This window comes from Canis lupus, chromosome 7, assembly GCF_048164855.1.
Source record: "Canis lupus baileyi chromosome 7, mCanLup2.hap1, whole genome shotgun sequence".
Lineage (NCBI taxonomy): Eukaryota > Metazoa > Chordata > Mammalia > Carnivora > Canidae > Canis > Canis lupus.
This window is the reverse complement of record NC_132844.1, coordinates 76,836,033-76,850,063: the sequence shown is the minus strand read 5'-3', so window position 1 is coordinate 76,850,063 and position 14,031 is coordinate 76,836,033.

Below are 14,031 nucleotides of genomic sequence, written 5' to 3'. Positions count from 1 at the left end.
TTGACAGCTGGCTTCAAGACATGCTTCCCTGTGAGAGCTGAGGACAGGGCAGAACCCTCCCGCATGCTGCCTGACTGTAGGAGTAGCTGCTAACATCCTAATGTTAGTGGCTGGGAGAGGTTGCGGGAAAAGCATGTGTGAGCACTGGGCCTGAACTCCCGTGTACCTGAGTTGAATACAGAGATCTAACGGCTTTCCTCAACCAGAGTGTAGCTAGGTTCCAAATCCCACGTACGAGCGGGTAGCAGACATCTGCCTCCCATGCATACACACTTCTGAGAGTTGAGCTTATGGCCTGTACCTCCACAGCCAGCCTGCTGGTACCCTTGGCTTCTAAAAGGCCTAGGCTCGCTGTTTGACGGAAGTGCTGGGAGAGGTAATTGGAATCACCCGGCACACAAGACTAGTGCCTCCAAGCTCAGTTCAGCAATTTCCTAGTAATTCCTGTGGTAGACTGGTGCTACATACTAAGTTCCATACGTGAGAGGGTAGCTGAACGCCTTGTCCAAAACCATCTTACTTCTGAGAGTTGAGCTCAGCCTCAGTCCCTCACAGTTCCACACTGCCTGCAGAGTGAGTTTCGCAGGTCTTCAGCAGAGACGTTTGCCAGAGGCTTCTGAGACGCAGGGTAACAATGCAGACCTGGAGGGTATCCCCAGGTGCAGTCGACTGGTAATCTTGGAACCTCCTGACTCAGAATACTGCTACATTCTCACTGACATAGGAATGCAGCTAGTTGACAGCTGGCTTCAAGACATGCTTCCCTGTGAGTGCTGAGGACAGGGCAGAACCCTCCCGCATGCTGCCTGACTGTAGGAGTAGCTGCTAACATCCTTATGTTAGTGGCTGGGAGAGGTTGCGGGAAAAGCATGTGTGAGCACTGGTCCTGAACTTCCGTGTATCTGAGTTGAATACAGCGATTTCCAACGGCTTTCCTCAACCAGAGTGTGGCTAGGTTCCAAATCCCATGTACGAGCGGGTAGCAGACATCTGCCTCCCATGCATACACACTTCTGAGAGTTGAGCTTATGGCCTGTACCTCCACAGCCAGCCTTCTGGTACCCTTGGCTTCTAAAAGGCCTAGGCTCTCTGTTTGACGGAAGTGCTGGGAGAGGTAATTGGAATCTCCCGGCACACAAGACGAGTGCCTCCAAGCTCAATTCACGATTTCCCAGTAATTCTTGTGGTAGACTGGTGCTACATACTAAGTTCCATGTGTGAGAAGGTAGCTGAACGCCTTGTCCAAAAGCATCTTACTTCTGAGAGTTGAGCCCACCCTCAGTCCCTCACACTTCCATACTGCCTGCAGAGTGAGTTTCACACGTCTTCACCAGAGACGATTCCCAGAGGCTTCTGAGTACAAGTTAACAATGCAGACCTGGAGGGTATCTCCAGGTGCAGTAGACTGGTAATCTTGGAAACTCCTGACTCAGAGTACTGCTACCTTCTCACTGCCATAGGAATGCAGCTAGTTGACAGCTGGCTTCAAGACATGCTTCCCTGTGAGAGCTGAGGACAGGGCAGAACCCTCCCGCATCCTGCCTGACTGTAGGAGTAGCAGCTAACATCCTAATGTTAGTGGCTGGGAGAGGTTGTGGGAAAAGCATGTGTGAGCACTGGGCCTGAACTCCCGTGTATCTGAGTTGAATACAGCGATTTCCAATGGCCTTCTTCAATCACAGTGTAGCTAGGTTCCAACTCCCATGTCCGAGTGGGTAGCAGACATCTGCCTCCCATGCATACACACTTCTGAGGGTTGAGCTTATGGCCTGTACCTCCACATCCAGCCTGCTGGTACCCTTGGCTTCTAAAAGGCCTAGGCTCGCTGTTTGATGGAAGTGCTGGGAGAGGTAATTGGAATCACCCGGCACACAAGACTAGTGCCTCCAAGCTCAGTTCAGCGATTTCCTAGTAATTCCTGTGGTAGACTGGTGGTACATACTAAGTTCCATACGTGACAGGGTAGCTGAACGCCTTGTCCAAAACCATCTTACTTCTGATAGTTGAGCTCACCCTCAGGCCCTCACAGTTCCACACTGCCTGCAGAGTTAGTTTCGCAGGTCTTCAGCAGAGACGTTTGCCAGAGGCTTCTGAGACGCAGGGTAACAATGCAGACCTGGAGGATGTCCCCAGGTGCAGTCAACTGGTAATCTTGGAACCTCCTGACTCAGAATACTGCTACCTTCTCACTGCCATAGGAATGCAGCTAGTTGACAGCTGACTTCAAGACATGCTTCCCTGTGAGAGCTGAGGACAGGGCAGAACCCTCCCGCATGCTGCCTGACTGTAGGTGTAGCTGCTAACATCCTTATGTTAGTGGCTGGGAGAGGTTGCGGGAAAAGCATGTGTGAGCACTGGGCCTGAACTCCCGTGTATCTGAGTTGAATACAGGGATTTCCAATGGCCTTCTTCAATCACAGTGAAGCTAGGTTCCAACTCCCATGTCCGAGTGGGTAGCAGACATCTGCCTCCCATGCATACACACTTCTGAGAGTTGAGCTTATGGCCTGTACCTCCACAGCCAGCCTGCTGGTACCCTTGGCTTCTAAAAGGCCTAGGCTCGCTGTTTGACGGAAGTGTTGGGAGAGGTAATTGGAATCACCCGGCACACAAGACTAGTGGCTCCAAGCTCAGTTCAGCGATTTCCTAGTAATTCCTGTGGTAGACTGGTGCTACATACTATGTTCCATACGTGAGAGGGTAGCTGAACGCCTTGTCCAAAACCATCTTACTTCTGAGAGTTGAGCTCAGCCTCAGTCCCTCACAGTTCCACACTGCCTGCAGAGTGAGTTTCGCAGGTCTTCAGCAGAGACGTTTGCCAGAGGCTTCTGAGACGCAGGGTAACAATGCAGACCTGGAGGATATCCCCAGGTGCAGTCGACTGGTAATCTTGGAACCTCCTGACTCAGAATACTGCTACCTTCTCACTGCCATAGGAATGCAGCTAGTTGACAGCTGGCTTCAAGACATGCTTCCCTGTGAGAGCTGAGGACAGGGCAGAACCCTCCCACATGCTGCCTGACTGTAGGAGTAGCTGCTAACATCCTTATGTTAGTGGCTGGGAGAGGTTGCGCGAAAAGCATGTGTGAGCACTGGGCCTGAACTCCCGTGTACCTGAGTTGAATACAGCGATCTAACGGCTTTCCTCCACCAGAGTGTAGCTAGGTTCCAAATCCCATGTACGAGCGGGTAGCAGACATCTGCCTCCCATGCATACACACTTCTGAGAGTTGAGCTTATGGCCTGTACCTCCACAGCCAGCCTGCTGGTACCCTTGGCTTCTAAAAGGCCTAGGCTCGCTGTTTGACGGAAGTGCTGGGAGAGGTAATTGGAATCACCCGGCACACAAGACTAGTGCCTCCAAGCTCAGTTCCGCGATTTCCTAGTAATTCCTTTGGTAGACTGGTGCTACATACTAAGTTCCATACGTGAGTGTGTAGCTGAACGCCTTGTCCAAAACCATCTTACTTCTGAGAGTTGAGCTCATCCTCAGTCCCTCACAGTTCCACACTGCCTGCAGAGTGAGTTTCGCAGGTCTTCAGCAGAGACGTTTGCCAGAGGCTTCTGAGACGCAGGGTAACAATGCAGACCTGGAGGGTAACCCCAGGTGCAGTCGACTGGTAATCTTGGAACCTCCTGACTCAGAATACTGCTACCTTCTCACTGCCATAGGAATGCAGCTAGTTGACAGCTGGCTTCAAGACATGCTTCCCTGTGAGAGCTGAGGACAGGGCAGAACCCTCCCGCACGCAGCCTGACTGTAGGTGTAGCTGCTAACATCCTTATGTTAGTGGCTGGGAGAGGTTGCGGGAAAAGCATGTGTGAGCACTGGGCCTGAACTTCCGTGTATCTGAGTTGAATACAGCGATTTCCAACGGCTTTCCTCAACCAGAGTGTAGCTAGGTTCCAAATCCCATGTACGAGCGGGTAGCAGACATCTGCCTCCCATGCATACACACTTCTGAGAGTTGAGCTTATGGCCTGTACCTCCACAGCCAGCCTGCTGGTACCCTTGGCTTCTAAAAGGCCTAGGCTCGCTGTTTGACGGAAGTGCTGGGAGAGGTAATTGGAATCTCCCAGCACAGAAGACGAGTGCCTCCAAGCTCAATTCACGATTTCCCAGTAATTCTTGTGGTAGACAGGTGCTACATACTAAGTTCCATATGTGAGAAGGTAGCTGAACGCCTTGTCCAAAAGCATCTTACTTCTGAGAGTTGAGCCCACCCTCAGTCCCTCACACTTCCACACTGCCTGCAGAGTGAGTTTCACACGTCTTCACCAGAGACGATTGCCAGAGGCTTCTGAGTACAAGTTAACAATGCAGACCTGGAGGGTATCTCCAGGTGCAGTAGACTGGTAATCTTGGAACCTCCTGACTCAGAGTACTGCTACCTTCTCACTGCCATAGGAATGCAGCTAGTTGACAGCTGGCTTCAAGACATGCTTCCCTGTGAGAGCTGAGGACAGGGCAGAACCCTCCCGCATCCTGCCTGACTGTAGGAGTAGCTGCTAACATCCTTATGTTAGTGGCTGGGAGAGGTTGCGGGAAAAGCATGTGTGAGCACTGGGCCTGAACTCCCGTGTATCTGAGTTGAATACAGCGATTTCCAACGGCTTTCCTCAACCAGAGTGTAGCTAGGTTCCAAATCCCATGTACGAGCGGGTAGCAGACATCTGCCTCCCATGCATACAAACTTCTGAGAGTTGAGCTTATGGCCTGTACCTCCACAGCCAGCCTGCTGGTACCCTTGGCTTCTAAAAGGCCTAGGCTCGCTGTTTGACGGAAGTGCTGGGAGAGGTAATTGGAATCACCCGGCACACAAGACTAGTGCCTCCAAGCTCAGTTCAGCGATTTCCTAGTTATTCCTGTGGTAGACTGGTGCTACATACTAAGTTCCATACGTGAGAAGGTAGCTGAACGCCTTGTCCAAAACCATCTTACTTCTGAGAGTTGAGCTCAGCCTCAGTCCCTCACAGTTCCACACTGCCTGCAGAGTGAGTTTCGCAGGTCTTCAGCAGAGACGTTTGCCAGAGGCTTCTGAGACGCAGGGTAACAATGCAGACCTGGAGGGTATCCCCAGGTGCAGTCGACTGGTAATCTTGGAACCTCCTGACTCAGAATACTGCTACCTTCTCACTGCCATAGGAATGCAGCTAGTTGACAGCTGGCTTCAAGACATGCTTCCCTGTGAGTGCTGAGGACAGGGCAGAACCCTCCCGCATGCTGCCTGACTGTAGGAGTAGCTGCTAACATCCTTATGTTAGTGGCTGGGAGAGGTTGCGGGAAAAGCATGTGTGAGCACTGGTCCTGAACTTCCGTGTATCTGAGTTGAATACAGCGATTTCCAACGGCTTTCCTCAACCAGAGTATGGCTAGCTTCCAAATCCCATGTACGAGCGGGTAGCAGACATCTGCCTCCCATGCATACACACTTCTGAGAGTTGAGCTTATGGCCTGTACCTCCACAGCCAGCCTGCTGGTACCCTTGGCTTCTAAAAGGCCTAGGCTCGCTGTTTGACGGAAGTGCTGGGAGAGGTAATTGGAATCACCCGGCACACAAGACTAGTGCCTCCAAGCTCAGTTCAGCAATTTCCTAGTAATTCCTGTGGTAGACTGGTGCTACATACTAAGTTCCATACGTGAGAGGGTAGCTGAACGCCTTGTCCAAAACCATCTTACTTCTGAGAGTTGAGCTCAGCCTCAGTCCCTCACAGTTCCACACTGCCTGCAGAGTGAGTTTCGCAGGTCTTCAGCAGAGACGTTTGCCAGAGGCTTCTGAGACGCAGGGTAACAATGCAGACCTGGAGGGTATCCCCAGGTGCAGTCGACTGGTAATCTTGGAACCTCCTGACTCAGAATACTGCTACCTTCTCACTGCCATAGGAATGCAGCTAGTTGACAGCTGGCTTCAAGACATGCTTCCCTGTGAGAGCTGAGGACAGGGCAGAACTCTCCCGCATGCTGCCTGACTGTAGGTGTAGCTGCTAACATCCTTATGTTAGTGGCTGGGAGAGGTTGCGGGAAAAGCACGTGTGAGCACTGGGCCTGAACTTCCGTGTATCTGAGTTGAATACAGCGATTTCCAACGGCTTTCCTCAACCAGAGTGTAGCTAGGTTCCAAATCCCATGTACGAGCGGGTAGCAGACATCTGCCTCCCATGCATACACACTTCTGAGAGTTGAGCTTATGGCCTGTACCTCCACATCCAGCCTGCTGGTACCCTTGGCTTCTAAAAGGCCTAGGCTCGCTGTTTGACGGAAGTGCTGGGAGAGGTAATTGGAATCACCCGGCACACAAGACTAGTGCCTCCAAGCTCAGTTCAGCGATTTCCTAGTAATTCCTGTGGTAGACTGGTGCTACATACTAAGTTCCATACGTGAGAGGGTAGCTGAACGCCTTGTCCAAAACCATCTTACTTCTGAGAGTTGAGCTCACCCTCAGTCCCTCACAGTTCCACACTGCCTGCAGAGTGAGTTTCGCAGGTCTTCAGCAGAGACGTTTGCCAGAGGCTTCTGAGACGCAGGGTAACAATGCAGACCTGGAGGGTATCCCCAGGTGCAGTCGACTGGTAATCTTGGAACCTCCTGACTCAGAATACTGCTACCTTCTCACTGCCATAGAAATGCCGCTAGTTGACAGCTGGCTTCAAGACATGCTTCCCTGTGAGAGCTGAGGACAAGGCAGAACCCTCCCGCATGCTGCCTGACTGTAGGAGTAGCTGCTAACATCCTTATGTTAGTGGCTGGGAGAGGTTGCGGGAAAAGCATGTGTGAGCACTGGGCCTGAACTCCCGTGTATCTGAGTTGAATACAGCGATTTCCAACGGCTTTCCTCAACCAGAGTGTAGCTAGGTTCCAAATCCCATGTACGAGGGGGTAGCAGACATCTGCCTCCCATGCATACACACTTCTGAGAGTTGAGCTTATGGCCTGTACCTCCACAGCCAGCCTGTTGGTACCCTTGGCTTCTAAAAGGCCTAGGCTAGCTGTTTGACGGAAGTGCTGGGAGAGGTAATTGGAATCTCCCGGCACACAAGACGAGTGCCTCCAAGCTCAATTCACGATTTCCCAGTAATTCTTGTGGTAGACAGGTGCTACATACTAAGTTCCATATGTGAGATGGTAGCTGAACGCCTTGTCCAAAAGCATCTTACTGCTGAGAGTTGAGCCCACCCTCAGTACCTCACAGTTCGACACTGCCTGCAGACTGAGTTTCACACGTCTTCACCAGAGACGATTGCCAGAGGCTTCTGAGTACAAGTTAACAATGCAGACCTGGAGGGTATCTCCAGGTGCAGTAGAGTGGTAATCTTGGACCTCCTGACTCAGAGTACTGCTACCTTCTCACTGCCATAGGAATGCAGCTAGTTGACAGCTGGCTTCAAGACATGCTTCCCTGTGAGAGCTGAGGACAGGGCAGAACCCTCCCGCATCCTGCCTGACTGTAGGAGTAGCTGCTAACATCCTTATGTTAGTGGCTGGGAGAGGTTGCGGGAAAAGCATGTGTGAGCACTGGGCCTGAACTCCCGTGTATCTGAGTTGAATACAGCGATTTCCAATGGCCTTCTTCAATCACAGTGTAGCTAGGTTCCAACTCCCATGTCTGAGCGGGTAGCAGACATCTGCCTCCCATGCATATACACTTCTGAGAGTTGAGCTTATGGCCTGTACCTCCACATCCAGCCTGCTGGTACCCTTGGCTTCTAAAAGGCCTAGGCTCGCTGTTTGACGGAAGTGCTGGGAGAGGTAATTGGAATCACCCGGCACACAAGACTAGTGCCTCCAAGCTCAGTTCAGCGATTTCCTAGTAATTCCTGTGGTAGACTGGTGCTACATACTATGTTCCATACGTGAGAGGGTAGCTGAACGCCTTGTCCAAAACCATCTTACTTCTGAGAGTTGAGTTCAGACTCAGTCCCTCACAGTTCCACACTGCCTGCAGAGTGAGTTTCGCAGGTCTTCAGCAGAGACGTTTGCCAGAGGCTTCTGAGACACAGGGTAACAATGCAGAGCTGGAGGGTATCCCCAGGTGCAGTCGACTGGTAATCTTGGAACCTGCTGACTCAGAATACTGCTACCTTCTCACTGCCATAGGAATGCAGCTAGTTGACAGCTGGCTTCAAGACATGCTTCCCTGTGAGAGCTGAGGACAGGGCAGAACCCTCCCGCATGCTGCCTGACTGTAGGAGTAGCTGCTAACATCCTTATGTTAGTGGCTGGGAGAGGTTGCGGGAAAAGCATGTGTGAGCACTGGTCCTGAACTCCCGTGTATCTGAGTTTAATACAGCGATTTCCAACGGCTTTCCTCAACCAGAGTGTAGCTAGGTTCCAAATCCCATGTACGAGCGGGTAGCAGACATCTGCCTCCCATGCATACACACTTCTGAGAGTTGAGCTTATGGCCTGTACCTCCACAGCCAGCCTGCTGGTACCCTTAGCTTCTAAAAGGCCTAGGCTCGCTGTTTGACGGAACTGCTGGGAGAGGTAATTGGAATCACCCGGCACACAAGACTAGTGCCTCCAAGCTCAATTCACGATTTCCCAGTAATTCTTGTGGTAGACAGGTGCTACATACTAAGTTCCATATGTGAGATGGTAGCTGAACGCCTTGTCCAAAAGCATCTTACTTCTGAGAGTTGAGCACACCCTCAGTCCCTCACAGTTCCACACTGCCTGCAGAGTGAGTTTCACACGTCTTCACCAGAGACGATTGCCAGAGGCTTCTGAGTACAAGTTAAAAATGCAGACCTGGAGGGTATCGCCAGGTGCAGTAGAGTGGTAATCTTGGAACCTCCTGACTCAGAGTACTGCTACCTTCTCACTGCCATAGGAATGCAGCTAGTTGACAGCTGGCTTCAAGACATGCTTCCCTGTGAGAGCTGAGGACAGGGCAGAACCCTCCAGCATCCTGCCTGACTGTAGGAGTAGCTGCTAACATGCTTATGTTAGTGGCTGGGAGAGGTTGCGGGAAAAGCATGTGTGAGCACTGGGCCTGAACTCCCGTGTATCTGAGTTGAATACAGCGATTTCCAATGGCCTTCTTCAATCACAGTGTAGCTAGGTTCCAAATCCCATGTATGAGCGGGTAGCAGACATCTGCCTCCCATGCATACACACTTCTGAGAGTTGAGCTTATGGCCTGTACCTCCAGAGCCAGCCTGCTGGTACCCTTGGCTTCTAAAAGGCCTAGGCTCGCTGTTTGACGAAAGTGCTGGGAGAGGTAATTGGAATCACCCGGCACACAAGACTAGTGCCTCCAAGCTCAGTTCACGGATTTCCTAGTAATTCCTGTGGTAGACTGGTGCTACATACTAAGTTCCATACGTGAGAGGGTAGCTGAACGCCTTGTCCAAAACCATCTTACTTCTGAGAGTTGAGCTCAGCCTCAGTCCCTCACAGTTCCACACTGCCTGCAGAGTGAGTTTCGCAGGTCTTCAGCAGAGACGTTTGCCAGAGGCTTCTGAGACGCAGGGTAACAATGCAGACCTGGAGGGTATCCCCAGGTGCAGTCGACTGGTAATCTTGGAACCTCCTGACTCAGAATACTGCTACCTTCTCACTGCCATAGGAATGCAGCTAGTTGACAGCTAGCTGGCTTCAAGACATGCTTCCCTGAGAGAGCTGAGGACAGGGCAGAACCCTCCAGCATCCTGCCTGACTGTAGGAGTAGCTGCTAACATCCTTATGTTAGTGGCTGGGAGAGGTTGCGGGAAAAGCATGTGTGAGCACTGGTCCTGAACTTCCGTGTATCTGAGTTGAATACAGCGATTTCCAACGGCTTTCCTCAACCAGAGTATGGCTAGCTTCCAAATCCCATGTACGAGCGGGTAGCAGACATCTGCCTCCCATGCATACACACTTCTGAGAGTTGAGCTTATGGCCTGTACCTCCACAGCCAGCCTGCTGGTACCCTTGGCTTCTAAAAGGCCTAGGGTCGCTGTTTGACGGAAGTGCTGGGAGAGGTAATTGGAATCTCCCGGCACACAAGACGACTGCCTCCAAGCTCAATTCACGATTGCCCAGTAATTCTTGTGGTAGACAGGTGCTACATACTAAGTTCCATATGTGAGATGGTAGCTGAACGCCTTGTCCAAAAGCATCTTACTTCTGAGAGTTGAGCCCACCCTCAGTCCCTCACAGTTCCACACTGCCTGCAGAGTGAGTTTCACACGTCTTCACCAGAGACAATTGCCAGAGGCTTCTGAGTACAAGTTAACAATGCAGACCTGGAGGGTATCTCCAGGTGCAGTAGAGTGGTAATCTTGGAACCTCCTTACTCAGAGTACTGCTACCTTGTCACTGCCATAGGAATGCAGCTAGTTGACAGCTGGCTTCAAGACATGCTTCCCTGTGAGAGCTGAGGACAGGGCAGAACCCTCCCGCATCCTGCCTGAGTGTACGAGTAGCTGCTAACATCCTTATGTTAGTGGCTGGGAGAGGTTGCGGGAAAAGCATGTGTGAGCACTGGGCCTGAACTCCCGTGTATCTGAGTTGAATACAGCGATTTCCAATGGCCTTCTTCAATCACAGTGTAGCTAGGTTCCAACTCCCATGTCCGAGTGGGTAGCAGACATCTGCCTCCCATGCATATACACTTCTGAGAGTTGAGCTTATGGCCTGTACCTCCACATCCAGCCTGATGGTACCTTTGGCTTCTAAAAGGCCTAGGCTCGCTGTTTGACGGAAGTGCTGGGAGAGGTAATTGGAATCACCCGGCACACAAGACTAGTGCCTCCAAGCTCAGTTCAGCGATTTCCTAGTAATTCCTGTGGTAGACTGGTGCTACATACTAAGGTCCATACGTGAGAGTGTAGCTGAACGCCTTGTCCAAAACCATCTTACTTCTGAGAGTTGAGCTCAGCCTCAGTCCTTCACTGTTCCACACTGCCTGCAGAGTGAGTTTCGCAGGTCTTCAACAGAGACGTTTGCCAGAGGCTTCTGAGACGGAGGGTAACAATGCAGACCTGGAGGGTATCCCCAGGTGCAGTAGACTGGTAATCTTGGAACCTCCTGACTCAGAGTACTGCTACCTTCTCACTGCCATAGGAATGCAGCTAGTTGACAGCTGGCTTCAAGACATGCTTCCCTGTGAGAGCTGAGGACAGGGCAGAACCCTCCCGCATCCTGCCTGACTGTAGGAGTAGCTGCTGACATCCTAATGTTAGTGGCTGGGAGGGGTTGCGGGAAAAGCATGTGTGAGCACTCGGCCTGAACTCCCATGTATCTGAGTTGAATACAGCGATTTCCAACGACTTTCCTCAACCAGAGTGTAGCTAGGTTCCAAATCCCATGTACGAGCGGGTAGCAGACATCTGCCTCCCATGCATACACACTTCTGAGAGTTGAGCTTATGGCTTGTACCTCCACATCCAGCCTCCTGGTACCCTTGGCTTCTAAAAGGCCTAGGCTCGCTGTTTGACGGAAGTGCTGGGAGAGGTAATTGGAATCTCCCGGCACACAAGACGAGTGCCTCCAAGCTCAATTCACGATTGCCCAGTAATTCATGTGGTAGACAGGTGCTACATACTAAGTTCCATATGTGAGAAGGGAGCTGAACGCCTTGTCCAAAAGCATCTTACTTCTGAGAGTTGAGCCCACCCTCAGTCCCTCACAGTTCCACACTGCCTGCAGAGTGAGTTTCACACGTCTTCACCAGAGACGATTGCCAGAGGCTTCTGAGTACTAGTTAACAATGCAGACCTGGAGGGTATCTCCAGGTGCAGTAGAGTGGTAATCTTGGAACCTCCTGACTCAGAGTACTGCTACCTTCTCACTGCCATAGGAATGCAGCTAGTTGACAGCTGGCTTCAAGACATGCTTCCCTGTGAGAGCTGAGGACAGGGCAGAACCCTCCCGCATCCTGCCTGAGTGTACGAGTAGCTGCTAACATCCTTATGTTAGTGGCTGGGAGAGGTTGCGGGAAAAGCATGTGTGAGCACTGGGCCTGAACTCCCGTGTATCTGAGTTGAATACAGCGATTTCCAATGGCCTTCTTCAATCACAGTGTAGCTAGGTTCCAACTCCCATGTCCGAGTGGGTAGCAGACATCTGCCTCCCATGCATATACACTTCTGAGAGTTGAGCTTATGGCCTGTACCTCCACATCCAGCCTGCTGGTACCCTTGGCTTCTAAAAGGCCTAGGCTCGCTGTTTGACGGAAGTGCTGGGAGAGGTAATTGGAATCACCCGGCACACAAGACTAGTGCCTCCAAGCTCAGTTCAGCGATTTCCTAGTAATTCCTGTGGTAGACTGGTGCTACATACTAAGTTCCATACGTGAGAGGGTAGCTGAACGCCTTGTCCAAAACCATCTTACTTCTGAGAGTTGAGCTCAGCCTCAGTCCCTCACAGTTCCACACTGCCTGCAGAGTGAGTTTCGCAGGTCTTCAGCAGAGACGTTTGCCAGAGGCTTCTGAGACGCAGGGTAAGAATGCAGACCTGGAGGGTATCCCCAGGTGCAGTAGACTGGTAATCTTGGAACCTCCTGACTCAGAATACTGCTACTTTCTCACTGCCATAGGAATGCAGCTAGTTGACAGCTGGCTTCAAGACATGCTTCCCTGTGAGAGCTGAGGACAGAGCAGAACCCTCCCGCATGCTGCCTGACTGTAGGAGTAGCTGCTAACATCCTAATGTTAGTGGCTGGGAGAGGTTGCGGGAAAAGCATGTGTGAGCACTCGGCCTGAACTCCCGTGTATCTGAGTTGAATACAGCGATTTCCAACGGCTTTCCTCAACCAGAGTGTAGCTAGGTTCCAAATCCCATGTACGAGCGGGTAGTAGACATCTGCCTCCCATGCATACACACTTCTGAGAGTTGAGCTTATGGCCTGTACCTCCACATCCAGCCTACTGGTACCCTTGGCTTCTAAAAGGCCTAGGCTCGCTGTTTGACTGAAGTGCTGGGAGAGGTAATTGGAATCTCCCGGCACACAAGACGACTGCCTCCAAGCTCAATTCACGATTGCCCAGTAATTCTTGTGGTAGACAGGTGCTACATACTAAGTTCCATATGGGAGATGGTAGCTGAACGCCTTGTCCAAAAGCATCTTACTTCTGAGAGTTGAGCCCACCCTCAGTCCCTCACAGTTCCACACTGCCTGCAGAGTGAGTTTCACACGTCTTCACCAGAGACGATTGCCAGAGGCTTCTGAGTACAAGTTAACAATGCAGACCTGGAGGGTATCTCCAGGTGCAGTAGAGTGGTAATCTTGGAACCTCCTGACTCAGAGTACTGCTACCTTCTCACTGCCATAGGAATGCAGCTAGTTGACGGCTGGCTTCAAGACATGCTTCCCTGTGAGAGCTGAGGACAGGGCAGAACCCTCCCGCATCCTGCCTGAGTGTACGAGTAGCTGCTAACATCCTTATGTTAGTGGCTGGGAGAGGTTGCGGGAAAAGCATGTGTGAGCACTGGGCCTGAACTCCCGTGTATCTGAGTTGAATACAGCGATTTCCAATGGCCTTCTTCAATCACAGTGTAGCTAGGTTCCAACTCCCATGTCCGAGTGGGTAGCAGACATCTGCCTCCCATGCATACACACTTCTGAGAGTTGAACTTATGGCCTGTACCTCCATATCCAGCCTGCTGGTAACCTTGGCTTCTAAAAGGCCTAGGCTCGCTGTTTGACGGAAGTGCTGGGAGAGGTAATTGGAATCACCCGGCACACAAGACTAGTGCCTCCAAGCTCAGTTCAGCGATTTCCTAGTAATTCCTGTGGTAGACTGGTGCTACATACTAAGTTCCATACGTGAGAGGGTAGCTGAACGCCTTGTCCAAAACCATCTTACTTCTGAGAGTTGAGCTCAGCCTCAGTCCCTCACAGTTCCACACTGCCTGCAGAGTGAGTTTCGCAGGTCTTCAGCAGAGACGTTTGCCAGAGGCTTCTGAGACGCAGGGTAAGAATGCAGACCTGGAGGGTATCCCCAGGTGCAGTAGACTGGTAATCTTGGAACCTCCTGACTCAGAATACTGCTACTTTCTCACTGCCATAGGAATGCAGCTAGTTGACAGCTGGCTTCAAGACATGC